At 41.9% G+C, this 20,062-nt stretch overlaps 1 protein-coding gene across 4 annotated transcripts in view; it reads left to right on the forward strand.

The window, feature by feature from the left end:
• The window catches only part of Nedd4l (NEDD4 like E3 ubiquitin protein ligase), a 316,988-nt gene that overhangs the window by 116,416 nt on the left and 180,510 nt on the right, over positions 1-20,062 (forward strand). Inside the window, exon 1 of one of the 4 annotated variants that reach the window (XM_046419509.2) lies at positions 12,574-12,626. The exons of the other annotated variants lie outside the window; for them this stretch is intronic. The gene's annotated coding sequence lies outside the window, so the exon portion shown is untranslated. Of the gene's footprint in view, positions 1-12,573; positions 12,627-20,062 lie in introns of those variants that run through there. 4 annotated transcript variants of the gene reach the window in all.

The following is a 20,062-nucleotide window of genomic DNA, read 5'->3' on the forward strand; positions in this document are numbered from 1 at the left end:
AAAGTGGGGTTATTAAAGCAATTTTTACTTTTCATCTGGTTGGTTTTAAAGGAGTACACAACATTGAATGTTATCTCCTCTTTTTCCCTTTCTTTCCTCTGCCAAACAATTTGCTGAATTTGTAGACTCATCAAAATGAGATGCCACTCTCCAAAAAGGAATAAATAATCTTGAAAAGAAACAAAATTCTTCAAATGAGAAGAGCTTTATATCCCAATATGGTCCCATTGATGGAATGAACTAGAATGTGTTTTTATATTTAAACTTTTATGGCTCAGAACTTCAACACTGTGCTAGGTTTCTCTAAGAAAGGAATTTTCAAACTGACAGTCATTTAAGATATTTTTCAGTTGTCAGTGGATCTTTATATGTGGTGTTGAGAATTGAACCCAGTGTCCCACACATGCCAGGCAAGCATTCCACCACTGAATCACAACCCTAGCCCTCTGACATTCTTTTATAAATATATTTTTTAGTTGTAGATGGACATAACACCTTTATTTTATTCATTAGTTTTTTTTAATTGTTCAAAACATTACAAAGCTCTTGACATATTTCATACATTTGATTCAAGCAGATTATGAACTCCCATTTTTACCCCGTATACATATTGCAGATTCACATCAGTTACACATCCACTTTTTTACATACTGCCATACTAGTGTCTGTTGTGGATTTAACCCAGTATCTTGTGAGTTCAGCACGCTACCACAGAGTTACAACCCCAAATTCAAAAAAATAATACTGTTATGTGGTTGCCTATACCTGTGCTGTTTATGGAAACAGGTGTGGGTCGTCTCAGAAGAATTTCAGTTTGGTTTGGGAAAAAAAATTCATTTGTATCTGGTTCTACCTGAGTTTATAGGTGTTTTCAGAACTATAGAGAAACTGAGCTGCCTGACATAAAGAGTCCCAGAAGAGGTTAGGAAGGGCTCTAAGAGTTTTTTCTATATTCATCTTATAGCTCACTTTGCAATAATGTACATAGACAGTATTACTCTTCACATTGACAGTAACCTCAAAGAATGATAGCAATTTTTTTTTTTAATTTTTAATGCAAGTATGGCTGTTTCTGCCTGGTATGCTTGAGTTTCTTTGGTTTTTTTTTTTTTTTTTAAACTTCTACTGCAGGCAGGGGAAGAGTCCATTTCTTGGTGGATGAAATCTTGCACAGATTGCTAAAGTGGCTATGTTGTAGCTAAGAATTACTAAAAGAGCAGGGGTGCTTAAAACACCCACCGAGGAAAATGGTTTGGGTAATTCATCTCCTTATTTTGTAGGGATGTCCTTTGCTATCTTCTAATGTCTGTAGTAACTGCCAAAACCAAAACTAAGTGGAAAGCCAGGCACGTCTTCAGTGGGATGGAAATGGAGTAACACTTAGGAAGGAGAGTGTCAGTTTGAGGTGAAGTTAGAATAAAGATACTATATCTTCTTTTGCAGACATGAAGATTTTTTCTCAAGGCTGGTAGGACAATTCATACAGCTGTCTACAGTAACATAGGCATTGATTTTTTTTAATACTTTATTAGTTCTCATGAGGGAATGTTTTCGAATGACAGTCCTGATGCTAGGACACTAGATCAATATAAGGTCGTCTTGCTCATTTCCTTTAGACACCAATCCTGAGGAAAGCAGGCTTCCAGAGTGAAAGGCCTGGAACTGTCTCAGCTGGAAGAGCAGTGTGACTTACAGGGAATGGTTTCCTTAATCCTGGTGGCTGGAGAGAGGGAGAAGCAGGCAGAGGTAGTCGGGAGTCTGAGGGTGGGGGAAGTGTCGTGGTCACCTGTGTGGGCCACAGTACCATGGGTGTCCCTGAAGCCTGCCTTTTTCTGCCCTTTCCCTCCTTCATGCTTGACTTTATGCGCCTGGGCATTTGTGGTCAATCTGAGGCTTCCTTAAGAGTCAACTATGAGAGAGAGTTCCTAGTAACAGAGCGGCTAGTGGTCCTGCTGTCTCTGGTGAGGTCCCGAATACGACAGGTAGGGCCCAATGTTGCACTGACACAGTAAGAACGTACACGTTAAAGAAAACACTCACCCTTGAAGCAGGAGGCCTTGTTCTGTTCCTTCTTTCACCCACAAAAGACAGAGCAGCGCCAGGGAAGCACAGAAGTCGTCTTGCAGCGTGACGGGAACAGCCAGTGGGGGAAACTCTGAAACTTACTGACTTATACAACATTAAAGCAAAGTGATGCGTGCTGCTGTGAGAACCTCAGGAGGTGCCTATGAGGAAGTGAAAGCCCCCGCCTCCTTCCTGACTAGACCCTGTGAGTGTTGCCATGGTTTGAGCATGTGACCTCCAAATTCAAGTGTGGCCAATAGGATAGTGTTGACTGGTGGGGACTTTAAAAGGCAAGTGGTCCATGAGGACTCGTCCCTCATGCATGGGACAAGGAGCCGTGATAAGAGGACTGGGGTGAGGAGTTGCTTCTCTTGCCCTTCTGCCTCTTTCCTCATATGGACAGGGTCTATCCTCTCAAAGATGCAGCCCTCATTTGGACACCAAATGACATGCCCTGATCTTGGACTTCTGGTCTCCAGAACTATGAGAAATAGATTTTTAAAAAAAAATAAATCAACCAGTCCTAGGAATTCTTTGAAGGCAGCGCAAATAAATCAAGGCAAGCCATGCCCCCAGATCGCGTGTGTGGGAGGGGTGTGGATCACACTTGTTCACTTGTCATTTGTAATAGCAGTTTGCTGTGGAAATGTCTCTAGCTCCTAGCCCACGTCTGTTTTAGCCTTTTCTGTGCCCATAATATTGGAGAACGTTCAGAAGCCACTGTCTTGAAGGGCAGATGGCCGTGCTTGGGATCCTGGACCACTGGGACTTGGCTCCAGAGCATCCTCGTAGTTGATTTGATTAGAGGAAGTTGCAGCTGCACATATTCAGTTAGTGCCTTGATATTCTAGATGTGTTTTAGCCCTTATAATGGGTGGTGCCCTGTATGCAGCAGTGGATTGGAAGGGGACACCCGCTTGCTCAGAGCACTCACTCCCTTTGTCCTCTAAGTCTTTGGCCCACTGCAGAGGGAACTGCCTTGGAAGGTATTCCTCGCATGCCCCTAGGCCTGTCCCTTGCCTAGGGAGGCCTGGCGGAGATAGCTTCCTTCTGGCACTGAGTTGCCACTGAGGAATGAAGTGGCCTTTCTCATGCTGCTACCCTTGGTGCAAGACTTGGCCAGATTTCTGATGAAAATAAACCTTTTATTCATAAAGGCAAAAACAAACACTCCATGTGGCTGGAGAGTGGTACGTAGGTCAGAACTTACTGCATTTGTCTCAGTGGAAGTCATCCTGCAGTGTGCTGGCTGGCCGGGCAGGATGACACCATGCCCTGGGCCTGGCCATGGCTTTTCACCTGTTCCTTGCTCACCTGAGAGACTAGAGCTCCTCCTGTCTTAGTTGATGAATGTTTGCTTCAGAGCCCCACACTGCACTCCTGGGCCTCTTCTGTACAGCTCACTCTTTTGTGTACTCGTGGGTATCATTTCAGATTGCTTCATCAGATCCAATTTACCCAAATTACATTTGGTTCACTTTAAGTTTGTGCACACGCAAAAATCTTAACACCAAAAAAACCAAAAAAAAAAAAAAAAACCCAAAACAAAAAACAAATAACCCAGCCAATAAATGGGCCAAGGAACTGAACAGACACTTCTCAGAAGATGATATATCATCAACTACTATATGAAAAAATGTTCAATATCTCTACCAATTAGAGTAGTTTTCATTTGCATTTCTGTAAGATTTTCTTACTACAGTCAGAATGGTAGTTACTAAGAATACAAACAAGTGTTGGTGAGGATGTGGGGGAAAAGGCGCACACATACATTGCTGGTGGGACTGCAAATTGGTGCAACCAATATGCAAAGCAGTATGGAGATTCCTTGGAAGACGGGGAATGGAACTACCATTTGGCTCAGCTATCCCATTCCTCGGTCTATACCCAGAGGACTTAAAAACGGCATATTACAGGGACACGGCCACATCAATGTTTATAGCCGCACAATTTACAACAGGTAGACTGTGGAACCAACCTAGATGCCCTTCTGTTGGTGAATGGATAACGAAAATGGATACACATACACAATGGAATACTATTTAGCATTAAGAAAATAAAGTAATGGCATTTGCAGGTAAATGGATGGAGTTGGAGAATACAATGCTAGGTGAAGTGAGCCAATCCCCCCCAAAACAAATGTCAAATGTCTTCTCTGATTTAAGGATGCTGATTCATAATATGGTTGGGGGGAGGAGCGTGGGTGGATTAGATGAACTCTAGATAGAGCCAAGGGTAAGGGAGGGGCATGGGGTTAGGGAAGATGGTGTAGTGAGATGGACATTATTACCCTAAATATGTGTATGAAGACACGAATGGTATGACTTTAAGTACGACCAGAGATGAAAATTTGTGCTCTATATGTATAATATGAATTGTAATGCATTCTGCTGTCATGCATAACAAATTAGAATAAAAAATTCAGGGAGACGTTAATTTCAGGTACCAATTTTGAATCACTTTCACTTCTGCCTTCTCTTTGTAGACTATTTTGCTTGTCTTAATCTTTGGTGTCAAGAGTTACAGGGAAAAAGTTATAAAAGAAGAAACACTATCTAAAAGGAGTGGCCTTTTGTTTCATCACCTTAAGGACTTAACGTTCTGATTGGAGAGATTTGGGGGAGGGTGACCTGGTGGAACCGACTCACCTTGCTGCTGCCATTTTCATAGAAATCGTTGCTTTGCGCACTCGTGTCTCGTGTACAGGCCCTAAGGCTGGGGATGCTGTCCCCTTCTCCCCTGGTGTTGGTTTCTTGTCAGCAGCCTGCTTGGCATGGTTTTGCATATGGAGATTTTGCTGGAGATGCTGCCAGGGGATCATGCTGGGAAGCCTTGTTGGGCATGAATTTGAAGTTTACAGAAGTTTCTCAGAGTCTGAGTCCGTGCTTAAAACTTCTAAAGGTTTATACAGTGTGTTCCAAAATATTTGTTCTTGGAGACTTGGTTTGAGGGTTCAAAAAGGTGGTATTCCCTGTACTCTGCTCCCTCTTCTCCTATGGTGGAGCCCTTACCTGGCAAGAGAGGGGAATTTAGGCTATGTTGGTTTTCAGGTGAGTTAGCACCAGGAGTTTACAGACTGAGTTGTGGTCCTTACCCTTGTCTTAGAGGGGCAGTGCAGACGTGCGGCTGACCAAGGAATGCAAGCTCCTGCACATGCCCCCGTGGTGAGAGGGAGGCCTTAACTGTGCCCTGGTCATGCAGTGGACCCCACTATACCTTGACCTCAAGAGGCTCACGCCCTCAGCTATGATCCAGAGTCTGTGGTTCACCAAGTGGCTAGAACCAGACTTCAAAAGGGTCGATAGCTTTTCCACATCAAACACTGTGAGACTAGCGATGCCCACCAAACTTAAGCTTTTAAAAGTTTAAAGTGGCTTTACAACATAAAAATCAGAAGGTACAAATGACCAGACTGGAGGAAAAAGGCCAAAATTTTTAACTTTGTTTTAACTTTGTAAGTTTTAAACTTTTAAAACATTTTTGCATGGCCAAAATTAAAGAGTAGGGAAATGCTGCCAGTTTCTATCATAAAGAGCTAATTTTCTTAATATATAACCATCTACAAATTAGGATCTGTAACCTAAATGAACAATGATCCTTGAGAATGGGCATAGGCAGTTCAAAGAAAAAGGAATACCAAGGCAGGTGAACGTGTTGAGATAGCCTCACTTATAATAAAAAGGGAAAAGCAACTAAAACACCAATGAAATACCATTCTCAACAAATTGTCAAAATTAAACATTTAATAGCACTCTGTTGACGTGGGTGATAGGAAACAGCTACCCCCAAACAATCGTTGGAGGGTCTGTAGCAGGTACAGCCTGTAGCAGTTTAGAAAGGTTCATCAAAATGACAAATGCACACCCTCTCAGACCCAGTTCTCCAGAGCCCATCCGTTTATCTGACAGGTACACATGCACGCGTGCACAGTGAAAGACCAGGACGTGCGTTCCCTGGCGGCCACTGTCATAAAAGATTAGAAACGCCATTTTAAAAGCCAAATCCCCTGTTTAGACACATACATGTCCCTTCCTCTCCTTCTCCTCTGTACTGGTTTCTTCTCAGACAAGTTCTCTGCATTCGATGGCAGCTCTAGGCTTCTGTGCACAGCAGAGGTAGAAGTTCAGATGTGGGTGGGGAACTCCAATGTCCTTTGAACCAGTGGCTTTCCAGCCTAGCTCCATATTAGGGAACTCTTAAAAAAAAAAAAAAAAAAAAAAAAATGCATCGACTAATTCAGTTGACCTGGAGTGGGACATGGGTCAGGAGCCTGAGAGTGGGCCCCATTCTGCAGCTGTGGAAACTAACAGGCTGCTCATTACCCCCAGGGCCTGAGTTACAGGAGGAGGTTGGACAAGACTGGGGCCCCTGGCTGCGTACTCTGGTCTTGAACTTTTCAGTGACATCACTTTGGTGGCAAGGAGTCACGCTTACCTGCCTATTTGCATTTTGTATTTTTGAATGATGGAAGTTAAACATATGCACACTTATGCTGTATGTGATGGTATGGCTCTCTTCACACGAGATCAGTATTTATTCCTCTTTTTAAGTGGTGAATTCTTTGTCTTTCTAATAAAAACATTGCACAGCCTGCTGCTCTTGTCTATTGATGTGGCAAGACAGAAGCTATTTTCTGGCTCTCTATTCAGCACTGCTCTCCTGAATCTGAAACCCAGCCTTGACCTTCTCTGGGAGGCCCCTTTGTCAGACTGCAGCACTATGAACAAAAGAGGTTTCTTTCACCTGTCCAGGGCACCAGGGAAGTTAAAGGCAGCTCACCGGGCTTTGCAACCCCCCCAGCCAGCAAAGCCTTTGTCCTCCTCTGATGTGTCGTGAGAGCCGACACCTCCTGGAAATCTTTAAAATTGTTCTCTAGAGAAAGCATTCTGCCTCAAGTGCCTATTTTTAGACTTTCTAAAGCCCACATCAATTTTTTTTGCTGCCTTTCTCTCTGCTCTGAGCCTGCTGTTTGCAAGGCAACGGGCCCTTTGTCTTTAAAGTTCAGCACTATCTCATTTGCTCCCTACCTGAACTCTACCACCCAGGATGCTCCGGGGATGTTTCTCATCTCATTCTGACCCAAACCCAAAACCACAGGTAATAACCTTTACATGAGACGAGTCGAAACAATACAACCAGAAGAAAATATCTTCCAAACAATGATCCTAGAGAGAAATGAACCTAGTGTGTAAACTGGTCGGTCTTAAAACTCTAGGGCGTTTTTAACCTGTTCAGCTAGACTGGTTTGAACTTTGAGCTCTCCAGTTGGTTGTCCAAGTTGAGTGAGCACATCTGATGGTTCCTGGAGTAAGGAATTAGCAGTCATCAAATTCAATGACAGACTGCATGAAATGGGGTTAGGTGTTGACTTGGGCCTTGACCGTACCAGGTCAGTCTGGGGTAGTTTCCTCTTTGGCCAGTGGTTGGTTCTGTTCTTTACATGAGCCCATGGTTTTAAAGGTCGTAAGCTCTCAAAGATGGCATTCTGATGGACAGCTGCCTACCACTGTCTCTCTGCCTTTCCCTTCACTTCTCACCTTTCTCAGGTCCTTACTCCATCTCTTCCTTTCTCTATATTAAGTCTTACACCAAAAGTCAAGTGTCTTTTGTCTTGTCTTTGAATAAAACTAGGTAAATGAAATACGTGATATTCTCTAGAACAAAAATTCAAAACTCCAATAAAACCAAACCAGATATTCCTTTAAGGAAAGGTATTGGTTGAACATCCCTAATCTGAAAATATGAGATGCTCCAAAATCTGAAACCTTCCAAGTACTGACATGCCACTACGATGGAAAATTCGAGACTTAACCTTATGTAACAGGTTAGTCAAAACACAGGTGCACTAAAAATAATTGTATAAAACTACCTTCAGGTTATGTGTATAAGGGGTATGTAAAACATAAATGAGCTTTTGTTTTTAAACTTGGACCCCATACCCAAGCTATATCAAGTATATGCAAATATTCCAAAATGATAATGGTCCTAATCATTTTGTATAAGAAACATTCAACCTGTATACATAGGTTGAAAAGATCAGAAGGATACACAACAAAATACTAACATTACATTAGGGTGGTAGGAGTATTTGCTATTTTTTTCAAAATGCATGTTTGATGTTACCAAATATATAGAAAGAAAAATATGCATTCTGTTGACCTAGCAAACACTTCAAGGGACCACATTTTATGGAAATAGTGGAGAATGATGTGTATGTATATATATATATATATCCAAGGGGAGTTCATGTATCCAAAGAAATAGTTGTAAGGATGAAACATCAGAAGTTAAAATTACCTAAATGAGAATTATGATATAGTGGAAAACATAAAGCCATTAAAATGATTTTTCAGTTAAATATTTAATGATAATGAAACATTCCATGACATAACACAAAGGTAAGTTACAGATTGGTTTGTGGTTTGATCCCATCTTTTTGTAAGAAACACATAATCTTATTTGAGTGAAACCTGTAATTTCTTCTCACAGCTGACCTTTTACTCCCATGATTTAAATCCCTTTCCTACCTTTCAGTAGAATTAACAGTGGTGAGCAGAGCTTATAATGACCAACTGACTTCTGGATGGATCATTGATGACTATAATGCCTGAGATATTTAAATACATTTGTATTTAAATATCCCCCATGATGTATTTGAGTTTTTATTGAGAGGCCATAATATTACTTGGCATACTTTATTGAAAATCAGAAGCCACTTCTTTGTAATGGGAAGCTAAATAATGTGTGTTCAGATTTGTGTTGAATAAGTGATGCTCTAAGCTCAACTGGCTTTGGTGTCTGTTTCAGAATTCAGAAGCTGTTTGTATTTATTTGGACTTAGTAGTTAAGTTCCTGGGGCTGATTGGCTGAAGGCTGGCTCCAGTGTAAGTGGTAATTTACTAAGGAAGATTTTGACTTTATTCTATAACAGAGTAAACTTTTGTTGGTAAGATCAGGTTCATTACAGAAAAATCACATTAAGCTGGAACTTGTATGGTCAAAGTGCTGAATCGTATGCACAGATGACAGTCATTGAAGACTTCAGAGAAGTTGAGACCAGAATGGATGGTGAGAGGCAAGCCCTGACAAGGCCTTCTAGTCAAAAAAATGCAGTACCCACACAGTGGTTGGCAGATCTAGGAGGAGCCTGGTAAATACTTGAGGAGTGAGATAACAGGAGTTTCAAGCCTGAATTCCTAAATGCATGAAACTGGAACATAAAATGGCAGGGCAGAGTATGTCACTATAACATATGGGCATTTTGAAACCAAGAGATCAAATCCGTTGTTCAGGATCACAAATGATGTGTTGATTCTCAGGTACTGTTGACTGTCAAGTGCACCGTTAATTTAGCAAGAGGAGACAATGGCAGGGAAGTTCCTTAAGATAGACTTGCTGATTTTGGAAAGGTTAAGATGTTAAATTGTGTTAAGTCAAAAAGAAAGTAGTTAAGGGCATATTTAGGGTTAGTTCTCAGGAGTCCTGATTTGGGGCTTATCTAGTTGATAAGCTAGATATCGGCCCTCTGAGAGTTCACCACTCCCTTTAATGTTTATTAATGGGTTACCTTGGCATCTTTTCAAAGTCTCCATGGTTAGTTTGTACACAGCATCATTCATGGCTTTCTGCTGGGTTGGTGGTGATGGGGCCCACAGGGACTCGTCTCTGTCCTTCATGGATGCAAATGGCCCTCCCTTCATGTTGGAAGGTGCCATACTTGTAGGAATGTGGAGGAGACTTCTGGGCCTCCAGGAATATTTATCATCACTTGCTAATGTGAGCTTAGTTTGGTCCATGAACACAGACCAAACATTTCTTAAAAAACAAGGGGGGGGGGGGTTAAAAAAAAATCTAGCATGTTCTTCCTGCCTGGTACCTTCATTTCTGATTACTTTAAAGAGTTTAAGTTGGATATTGTCATGATCTAACGTAACACTGCAGCCTGTTTGACCCTGACTATGCACTTGTGATGATTGCAAAGGTTTTTAAAATGTAGAGGCTAAGAACAAGGCACATACGTGTGTGTGTGTGTGTGTGTGGTCAGATGTGCAAACTATTTGATACAAGCTATTTTATAGATGAGTTATTTCTTGGGGCTATTTTGTGAGATTATACACCTGATTGGAAGATAGAGGTATTCAAATTATCTCTTAAATTATTCTAGTATAAAGTTAAATATCAATGAGACCTAATTTTATAGTATTGCAGATAATGCATCGAGGTAGTGTGGGTAAAAGGACCTTTGCTGTGGCATAAAGTTCCAATCATTCCTGTCTTCCTCAGTACCATCCCTTTCTGCCACCACATATAGGAAGATTTATAGCTGTGCCACCCAGGCCTTTTTACAGCTGCTTACAAAACATGTATTTGTTGTCTTCCCTCTGGTATTTTCTTAGAAATTACTAGTATCAATTAAGAGATCATCCCAGTGGGCCCCCCTTAAACATGAATTTTCTTTTTCCATGATCTTCTTCACTTCCTCTGGTAATTTCCCCCTAAGATTCGCATCGGTTCTTCAGAGCCTCCTGAACCCATTATTTTCACCAAGGATGGATGAAGGCTTGGGAAGAGAGAAGTGGTTAAGAACTATTGCTTCAAATGTCACCTGATTGGTGGCTCATTATTCCTGACCTGATTTCCAGCACATTCCCTATTCCCACTGCATGGAACAGCTTACCTGAACCTACCCAAATCCTTCTTTGGCAGACCCAGCTCCAAAGCTCTTTGATACTTCCTGACCACCTTGCTGTGCTTGGTGGGGATGCCTGTCTTGTGGTGTTCAGTAGTATCAGCTCTTGGCTATTCCATTTGGGGGGACATCCTGGCTCCTTGTTGCATCTCTCTCCAGATGTCCTGGGAGTTTCTTTGTGCCCATACCCCCAGGTGTTAGGTGGGAAAACGACGGGGTAGTGAGGAGCAGAATTTTTGAAAGTCTGGGGGAGGGAAATAGTTAGAAAAAAAAAATCTAATGGGAAAGAGTGAAGGTTCATCCTTGAGCAGCCACCAGAAAGTCACTGTGGTAAAACGGGAATCAGATGCAGGGCTCCTGTCTGCAATGTGCAAGAGCTACCACCAGATGGTGATGGTGGCTTCTTGACCCAGGTGGGACTCTGCATCTCCCCTCCCGTGGAAGGTAACTGTATAGGTATAGTGTTGAATGGGTAGCTCATCCTCTTGTCCTTATTAAAGAGTGGTCTTATAAATAATCTGTGAATTCCCATTATAAGAAATAATTGCCTTTAAAAAGGAAGCATCAAAGAAAAGACCTGTTGGCTGGCTCAGTTGTCACTTCTCTTCCTCCACACACTTGGCTCATTAAAGTGTGTTCTTGGCCTTGAAAATGGGAATTTACACAGAACTTTGGGGGAGAAGCCACCTCCACCTTGAGCTGCATCTGGGTGTCCCAGGAAGGATTTGGGCTTGAGGGGTCATGGGATCTGGCTCTCTGGCTGTTATATGCAAAAATGATTCCAGAGCTGGTCTTTATAATCTGTTGGGGACATTGGTTAAATGGGGGTAGGTACATCTTTTATGTTGGATATACATTATATCCGTTATTGAGTTATTGATTTGATTGATCGATTAGTCCTGGGGATTGACTGGGTCTTACTCATGCTAGACAAGCGCTCTACCAGTAAGCTATACCGCCAGCCCCTTTTAAACAGAGGAAAGGGGGAAGGAGTAATCATTGGTTGACTTAGGACAACAGTTTAGAGCCATAAAGCTCCTGAAGGGTAAGTACAGAGGGGCAAAGGCACATTGATTGGGAATGTCAGTCTTGAGACTTCTGTGACCTGCCTTCCTCACACCAGGCTAATAAGTTAGTGGAGATATCCCCTAAAGATAGTTTTTGTGAAAATATAAGCTTATTCCATATTTGTGGGAACAATGAGAAATTATTTAAACAGAAGTATCCAGAGGGTTTTCCTTACTCCGTTGCATATTTTGTTTTCTAACATTGAATGAATATTTGGGAATATTTGGGAAATATTCCTCTTCAGAAAGGGACATTCTAGATGGTCAGGGTTTTGTTGGCCCAGCTACCCATGCATACTTCTTACTGTAAGTTGGCTGTTAACGCTCATGGTGGGGTTTTGCTATGGGGACAGTGTTGGAGGGCTAGGGTTTGAATTTTTTTTTGTGTGTGTGTGTTTCTCTTGAATCCACCAAGTTCCTCCTATAGTCATTGGCTGGGCTGCCTCTGATGAGCGTTTCTGTCTTCCCCACATTTAAATTTGCTCCTGATTTTAGAGAGGCAGGCACCAGCAGCAGCTTCCAGCTCAGACAGGCTTCGGCAGAGCTGGCCCAGCACAGCTTTGTCAGGGCCAGGGTGGGTGGCTGCAGCAGCCCTACCTGGGCGGTAGCTGCTAAGAGCCCTCCCCTTAGAGCACCTCCCTCGCCTGCTCCAGGCTGTTGATTACCTGTCCGGGAACTGGTGAGACCAGGATTCCTCTTCCGCTCTGCTCTTGCTGTTGTTAGGGGAAACAGATCAACCATCTGCATCTAAGACCAGCCTGCCTCTCCTTCTCCCCTTTAAAGGAAGTCTTCCTGCCCGGAATCTGGTAAGTGCCACCAAAGGGTCCATTTTCCTTCTTGCTGACTCCATCTGTGCCAACAGTACCAAGAGAATATTCTCTGTTTCACGGATCTATTAGCTCTAACCTAAATGTGCCAGAATATGGGAGATTCTTTGAACTTGCCTTTTTTCCCCCTCGGTGTCCACTGAACATTTTTTTTTTTTGCATGCTTCAAAAATCGAAAGGTATACAGTGAAAAAAAATTCCTGATTAACCTCTGTCATCTTGTCTGAAACCTTTTCTTTTCAGGGTAGTGCACTAAAAAATTATACAGATGATGCTTTGGTGCCTCCCCCCTCCTGTATGAATAAATTACTGCATTTGTCATTGCTGTGTTCCTGAAAATGTCAAAAATAGACACAGTGAAGGGGTCTGTCACACAGTTCAGAAATTTAGGATAAAACTCCAGGTGAAATGAGGACAGATCTTTTATTTAAATTTTTTTTTCTTTTTAGTCTCCATTATGTACTTGATTCAATTTAAATCAGTTAATGGAACCATCTAGGTCACAGTGGGACAGGTGTACCCCGTCATTGTTTCAGACTAGCCTCCTGGGATACAAAATCTTCCTCATTTGCTTTATACCTTTACAGGAAATACTTGGCAATGAGTCACATGACTCCTAACTTTAGTTTCCACGTGTGTTCTCAGATTTAACCATTTTGCTCTTATATGGAGAGAGATTCAGTTAGGAGCTTTGAGAAATGGAAAACTAAGTGCCTGATGGTTCATCACTCACAATCTCTCATATTCTCAGCCTCCAAACATTAAACTTTTTTTTCCTTAAGAGAAAATCATCTGTTACGTATATTCTCTTTAAGGAGGACACATGTTAAATGTCATTAAGAAACACGTAGAAATGTATTTCCTGGAATCGACAGCCTTTCCATTTTTCCATGTGATATTAATCTCACTAGTCAGGACAGTGAGGCTCTCCCTTTTTTTTTTTTTTTACCTTCAGTCACAAATAATGCTCTATGGCAAATATACAATTTGAGGAAAATTGAATTATGTAATGCTGAATGGAAAACCAGAACAATGCTTGCAGTTTGGGGGCAATTCTATAAACAATGAGAAACTCTCAGGCTGCTTTAGACAAAGGATGAGACAGGAGCTGGCCTGGAATTCGTGAGTGTGGAGGAGGAGGAGGAGGAGAGGGAGAGAGAAGGAGGAGGCGGCCCAAGCTTGGGCAGCAACTTGAAGCATGTCAGAAAGAACATTTGTCAGAAATCTTCAAAACCGTGGCCGTTGGTAATGTGTGAAATTGAACTTCTGACCCTGTTGGCTTGATGGTGACTTCTTGTTTTGCTTGAGAATTGTGCAGTCTTGGGTCCCTGGATATGGGAGAAACAGCAGGGACAGTTCATGGAGGAGGGACATGGCATTCTTCTTGTGTGTGATTTAAATTGTAGAGCCTGGACTGTCTCTTCAAAAGATGTTTCCACTGAGAAATCGGAAATTGGTGAGAAGCCCCCAAACCTTACATGTTTATGATTTCTTAGTAGAAATTGCTTTGCACATGAGGTAATAGTTAAACCTTTAGGGGAACAGGAAGAACAGAAAATAAACACAAGGCAGTCATGGAAGAGAGAAAGGTGCCCCTCTCCATGCCCAGGGCACCCCCACTTGGTTCTGCTCCTGCTTCGCCATTAGTGTGCCCTTCTCCTGAAATGACCCAGACTATGTGTCTGGCAACACTTTTTTTTTTACGTGAACTCTCACCTCTTGCCTGGAAGCCAGAGGACCTAGTTAATGATCTTGAATGGAGATTATTCCAGGTCTGGATTTGCAGTTAGCTTGGTTAGTACTGCACAGGTTGCAGTTCATGGTCCTCCCACGGGAGAGTTCTTCCTTGCCCATTTGTGGGAACTGGGCACAGCCAGTTCTCTATTTATGTGCCCTTTCCCTCTGGTGGAATTTGGGCTGAGACAGATGAGGTGGAACGAAAGATGCCCAGCAGAAGTTAGCAACTGCAGAGCCGGCCACTAGGTGGAAGATGCACCTGTAGTTTGGAGTCCCTGACAACCTTAGAGCTCGTGGTGAGCCTGCCCTTGGGAGGCCTCGGCTGCCCATTCTCTCCAGGTGGAGGTGTTGGGTGACTGAGTCTCCCAGCTGAAGGTGGCGACTGCCTGGGTCTCTTGCAGCCACCTTGGCAACCATCATCTGCTCTCTTCACTTTTCTGCTAGGATACCAGTTGGCATCCCTCCAAAAATAGAAGAGCTATCTGGATGGCCTTGCAGCTTGCAGGGTAGGTAGAGTTGACCTTTTTCTTCTGACCTAAATATGTAGTGATGGTGATTTTTTTTTTTTTTTTTTTTTTTTGCAAGCTCACATTGCTACCTAAGAGGAGAAATAGCTTCTATGGCTACAAAAACAAGCATCTCTGATTTTTAAGGGACCACTTTTAAAACCAGTTTTTAAAAAGTTGGATGGTACCAATTTTTTTTTAAATATTTTTTTATTTTTAGTTGTACACGTTTGTTTATTTTTATATGGTGTTGAGGTTTGAACCCAGGGCCTCGCGCATGCTAGGTGAGCGCTCTACCGCTGAGCCACAACCCCAGCCCCAGATGGTACCAATTTTTGATACTCAGATTTCCCTTGAGAGCTTACCTTGTTTATCTGTTTAAGTATTCCTCTCTACTCCCACTCCCAAAAGAAGGGGAGACACGTGTAAGGATCAGGGAAACGTGAGTCTAAAGCGTTCATTACATATTCTTCTGAGTACATCTTTCCCCTTTCCCTGGCCTTAATTTTCTCTTAGAGAATGAGACCTGTTTTAATTACATGTGGCAAAATGATCCTTGGGCAGTGTGGTCCTCTGAGACAACATGTGGTGGGGTGTGTGGCACACAGTGGTCAGGAGTTGTCCACTTTGGCCTCTTTCCCTGACCAAGTTCTGCCTCATGCTTGGTTGATTTGGCTGTTGGATATAGGATCTGATGTTTATTTTAGAACCCTAAATGGATAGACTTAAGAATGAGCTCTAATCTGAATGCTTTGTTTCTAGGGAGTTATTAAATCTCTATTTTTATTGTTTTTTAAAAGCACTGATTCATAATAGTTGAGGTTCTTTGGTCTCAACCAAAAGATTCAGGAATTTGCTTCTTTGGTCTTCCTTAGTGAAACAAATACTGGCTTATATGGTTTAACTAAAGTTTTTAGTCATTTAATCCACATTGAAATCTCACTATGTATCACGAATTCCTTAAAGGCAGGGTTCTCAGCCAGTGGAAGTTCTCCAGGCACAACCTCGCCTCCACGGGAGATCTTGGCAACATCTGGAGACATTTTTTGGCTGTCACAATTTGGAGGTGAAGGCAATGGTGGGAGGTGGGCAAGTGGGTGCTGCTGACACCTGGGAGGCAGAGGCCTACAGAGCTGTTCTACTCTCCAGTGCACAGGAGGGTGGCCACCACACCGTGGGACCCAGCCCAACCTCAGGAGTCTGAGATTGAGAAACTTGGCTTTGAATAATGTACACAATAAAAAAAATCCCATGGAAAATATGAAATCTCTGAGAAGCATATCTGAAGGAAATAGAAGTGTTCTCCCCCTCCTGCCCCCCCCCCCCAAAAAAAAAAAATCCTGCTCTTTTGAGCCTGGTTGAATTAATAAGTAGAGCATGTGAATGATACAACTTGAGAGTAACAAATCTTTCTCTCAAGTTCAAATTATTGGCAGAGTGCCTTATTTTAACATAGCTGAATAGTTCAGTGGCATAGTTATTTGATAGTTTTCTTTATCTTCTTTCCAATGCTGGGGATGGAACCAGAGCTTGGTGCATGCTAGGCAAGTGCTCTCCCACTGAACTGCGTCCCCAGCCCCAGCCGGATGGTTTTCTAGCATCAGCTGCAGAAAGGAGGCAACCTTTGCATGTGGGACAGGAGAGGCTCCTGGCTGTGGGCCTGGTGTCATAGGGTCCTCTGTGGCCAGGACAAGCCTGGGCTGACTTGCTCATCTCTATGACGGGGAGGAATAGGGACAGGTCTGCTGCTTCCCTTGCCATGTGGTTGAGGCTCAAGTGAGAAGGAATTGTGGGATTCTAGAAAGGGGAGGCATCACTTAATTTAGTCATATCTTTCTTTTGGAGAAAGCAACTGGTTCAGAAAGGTTAACTTTCCTCCTCTAATGTGCTCTGATAGGACTTCCCCCTCCTTTCACTTCTTAGGGTTGTTTTGCCTGTTTAATTCTTTTAGGTCTAAGCATGCACTCATTTCTGACACCTTTTATTGTCTTCTTTCTTTGCTCTTTGAAATCTTCAAGTTTAACTTTTTTTTTTTACATGTTTACTGCTTGACTCCTTAGACTTAAGAACTATGGGAATGGAATAATGACTTACAGACTTTGGGTCCACTAGTACCTAGAGAAGTGTTGGGTAAGTTTCAGACCCCACAAATGTATTTGTTCGTCTGATTTAATGACCCACAAGCTTGGCATGACCGAGACAGTGTGAGAACTTAAACCGACATCAAGTGGTCTTTGTGAGAGGACTCACTTTCTCATCACATGGGGTAACGGGCATATTGAAGTGCAACTTCTTGAAGTCGTTTCATCCAACATTTCCATTTTCCTTTTACTTGGGATAGCTTATGACGTCATGTGAATGTAGTAAAGTACATCCGTCCCTTACTGATACTCTTGGGTTATTCCGAGTCGTGTCCTGTGTTTTGTAATAAGTAGCCTTGAGCGTATGTCATTTTGTATTTTTGTCTAGACATTCCAGTAGGCAGCTCTTCAGGTCATAAACTATTTTACCTGCCTAAAGTTTTGAAAACTACAAAAGAACCTTATGGATGGGCTCATCCTTCTTTTGCACATCCCAGGAAATGACAGGAGAGTCAAGAGCCCAGGTCTCCCGCCCTGTCCCCAGCAGGTGTTTTTTTGGTTAAACTCTCCTTTCTGCCTGCCTTGGCTGGAACATCATGTAGGGCAGCACTACTCAAAGTATGGTCCACAGACCAGCAGCGTCTCCTGGGAGCTTGTTAGATAAGCCAGATGTCAGGCCCTGCCCCAGATGTACTGGGTCAGCATTTGCTATTTAGCTGGATTTTCAGGTGGCTCATGCACAGTCAAGTTGGAGAGGTGCTGGTCAGGTGGCCTCCTTCATGTGTAACCACAACAGGGTGTGTAAGTGTGGATGGTGCAGGCTCCCTTCCAACAAATAGGTTCCTTCCTTCTGATGCACTCCACTAGCTGCCTGTCCCTGCCCTCCCCGCCGTCCCCATGGCAGGGCTTCAAGATTGGTCTCTTTGTGGAGAGGGGTCTTCGCAGGCAACGCTGCCTTCCCTTCCTGCTTCATCTGCTCAGCACGGGCCGTCATCCTCCTTCCTTTATCTGACATGTCGTACTTCTCTTGTTTGGCAAGTGCCCTAGCTTTATTCATTTCATGACTCCCTTTGTGTTGATTTGTGCATTCCTCATATATTTACTTCAACCCTCCATATCTGTCGGTTCTGTATCCACAAATTTAACCAACTGTGGATTCAACCAGCCTGAAATTGAAACCATGTATGTGGTGATCAGTGCACAATAAATGCATGTAAGAGAATGTTAGTGAAACACACTAATAATATGTACAGATAACCAGTGAGCATGTTAATAAGGATAATAAAAAATACGTGAAAAAACTGTACTAACAAATTTTTTTTTGTCATTATTCCTTAAGCAATACAGTATAGCAACTATTTATATACCACCTACATTGTATTGGTCATTACACATAATCTAAAGATGATTTAAACCTAATGGAGGTTTATATAGGTTGTTAGGGTTTGGAGCATCCTCGTATTTTTGGTGTGTATTGGGGGGGGTCTATAGCCAATTACTCGTGGATACTGGGGGACAGCTGTAGTTAATTATACATTTTTTCATACTGATGAGATTTGTATAGTGCTCACTTGTCTGTCTCTATACCACCATGTGAGTGTTGCTAGTTCTGCATCTTTACTTGACTGCTACCAGTGTTGATCACTAGTAATATTAGGCCTCAATATGCACTTAACCACAAATTTAAGTGCAGATTACTTTTTATTCACAAATTGAACTGGCAGCTGAAGCGATTTCAAGTAGTGAAATTATTGCCATAATAAAAATCCTTTACTGTTAGACTTAGTATCTCCAATCTCTTAAGTTTCAACTATGAAAGGTCAATTTTTGAAAAGTGGCAACAATCTAAATATACAGGTGAACTGATGAGGTTTAGTAGACTATACATAAGATGTTAGCAAAATAATATGTAGTGTTGGTAAATGTACAGGAATAAGAGGGTTTTTGCTGTTGTTTTGTTTGAAGACAGCTTTTTATACTAAGAAACAGATGATCTTTTTTTCTTAACCGTTAGCTGCACCCAAATTAGTAAATGTGAAAATAACTATGGTAAAAACATTGTGCAAATTCTTTACTTTTTATATAATTAAATGAAATTCTCCAGTTGGTAGTTGATCTCTCAGATAAATTAAGTCTTGCCAGACTGTCTAAGATTAGTGAATCAGACCCTAAAAACTTGTAACATTTGAAAAATAACAACTATGTACCGCAGTTTGTAAGAGCATAAAGAAGCTTTTTCGGTATTTTAAAATTTGTCCCAGTTAATCTTATTAGTCTGGTTTAAGTGAACCCACTTCAAACAAACAAAACTGTGAAAAAGCCATTGCTTTTAACCACAAAAAATAACCAGTTTCAGAAAACAATTTATAATCAAGATTCTTTATGAATTTAAAAGCCTCGTTGGCTTCATCACAAGATTTGTCATGGTATATCTGCATATGACTTTATAGGCATCAATATACTTACATAATAGCCACTGGTGGTACATTTATTTATATAGTAAGTATTTATTTTGCTTATGGTGCCTATGTGACAAGTTGTGTGGAATACAAAAAAGGATCAAAATCAGTCCCTCGACTTCTGGATGCTCAGAGTCTAATAGAAACCTTGGGATTTCCACTGGGCATTGTCTTTAGCTGAGCACTCCAGCCACGTGAATGATCAGACGTTTTGGGGGGTTGCATGTCATTTTTGTCATTTTACAGATTTTTATCCTCATGCCATCAGATGGCAGGTCATGAGGTATGGGAATTGTGTATGTTTCCAAGCTTTAACAGATCAGTTTTAGAATTTCTATAATTTTCATAGCATTAAATGTTCACTACATAAAAAAAAAAAACTTGGTGAGCATTGTGCGTTTGAGGGTCACATGTTAAAAGGTTACAAAGCAAGAAAGTGCTCTGAAAAGCACTGGAGGTCAAATGCTATGTGAAATGAAGCACTCAAACTGGACAGAGTGATGAAGAAAGAAAAGCAAAATAGGTTAAAAATATAGGAAAAAGAGGAACTTGGCATCATACCAGTAATTGAGAAGAATGCATATTAAATGCAAGTATCCAGTAGATAGTAGATCCAGTGGGTTGTGTTGAAC

Source organism: Marmota monax, unplaced genomic scaffold, assembly GCF_021218885.2.
Source record: "Marmota monax isolate L192 unplaced genomic scaffold, Marmota_monax_Labrador192_F-V1.1 WCK01_AAM20220418_F8-fsc00088, whole genome shotgun sequence".
Classification (NCBI taxonomy): domain Eukaryota; kingdom Metazoa; phylum Chordata; class Mammalia; order Rodentia; family Sciuridae; genus Marmota; species Marmota monax.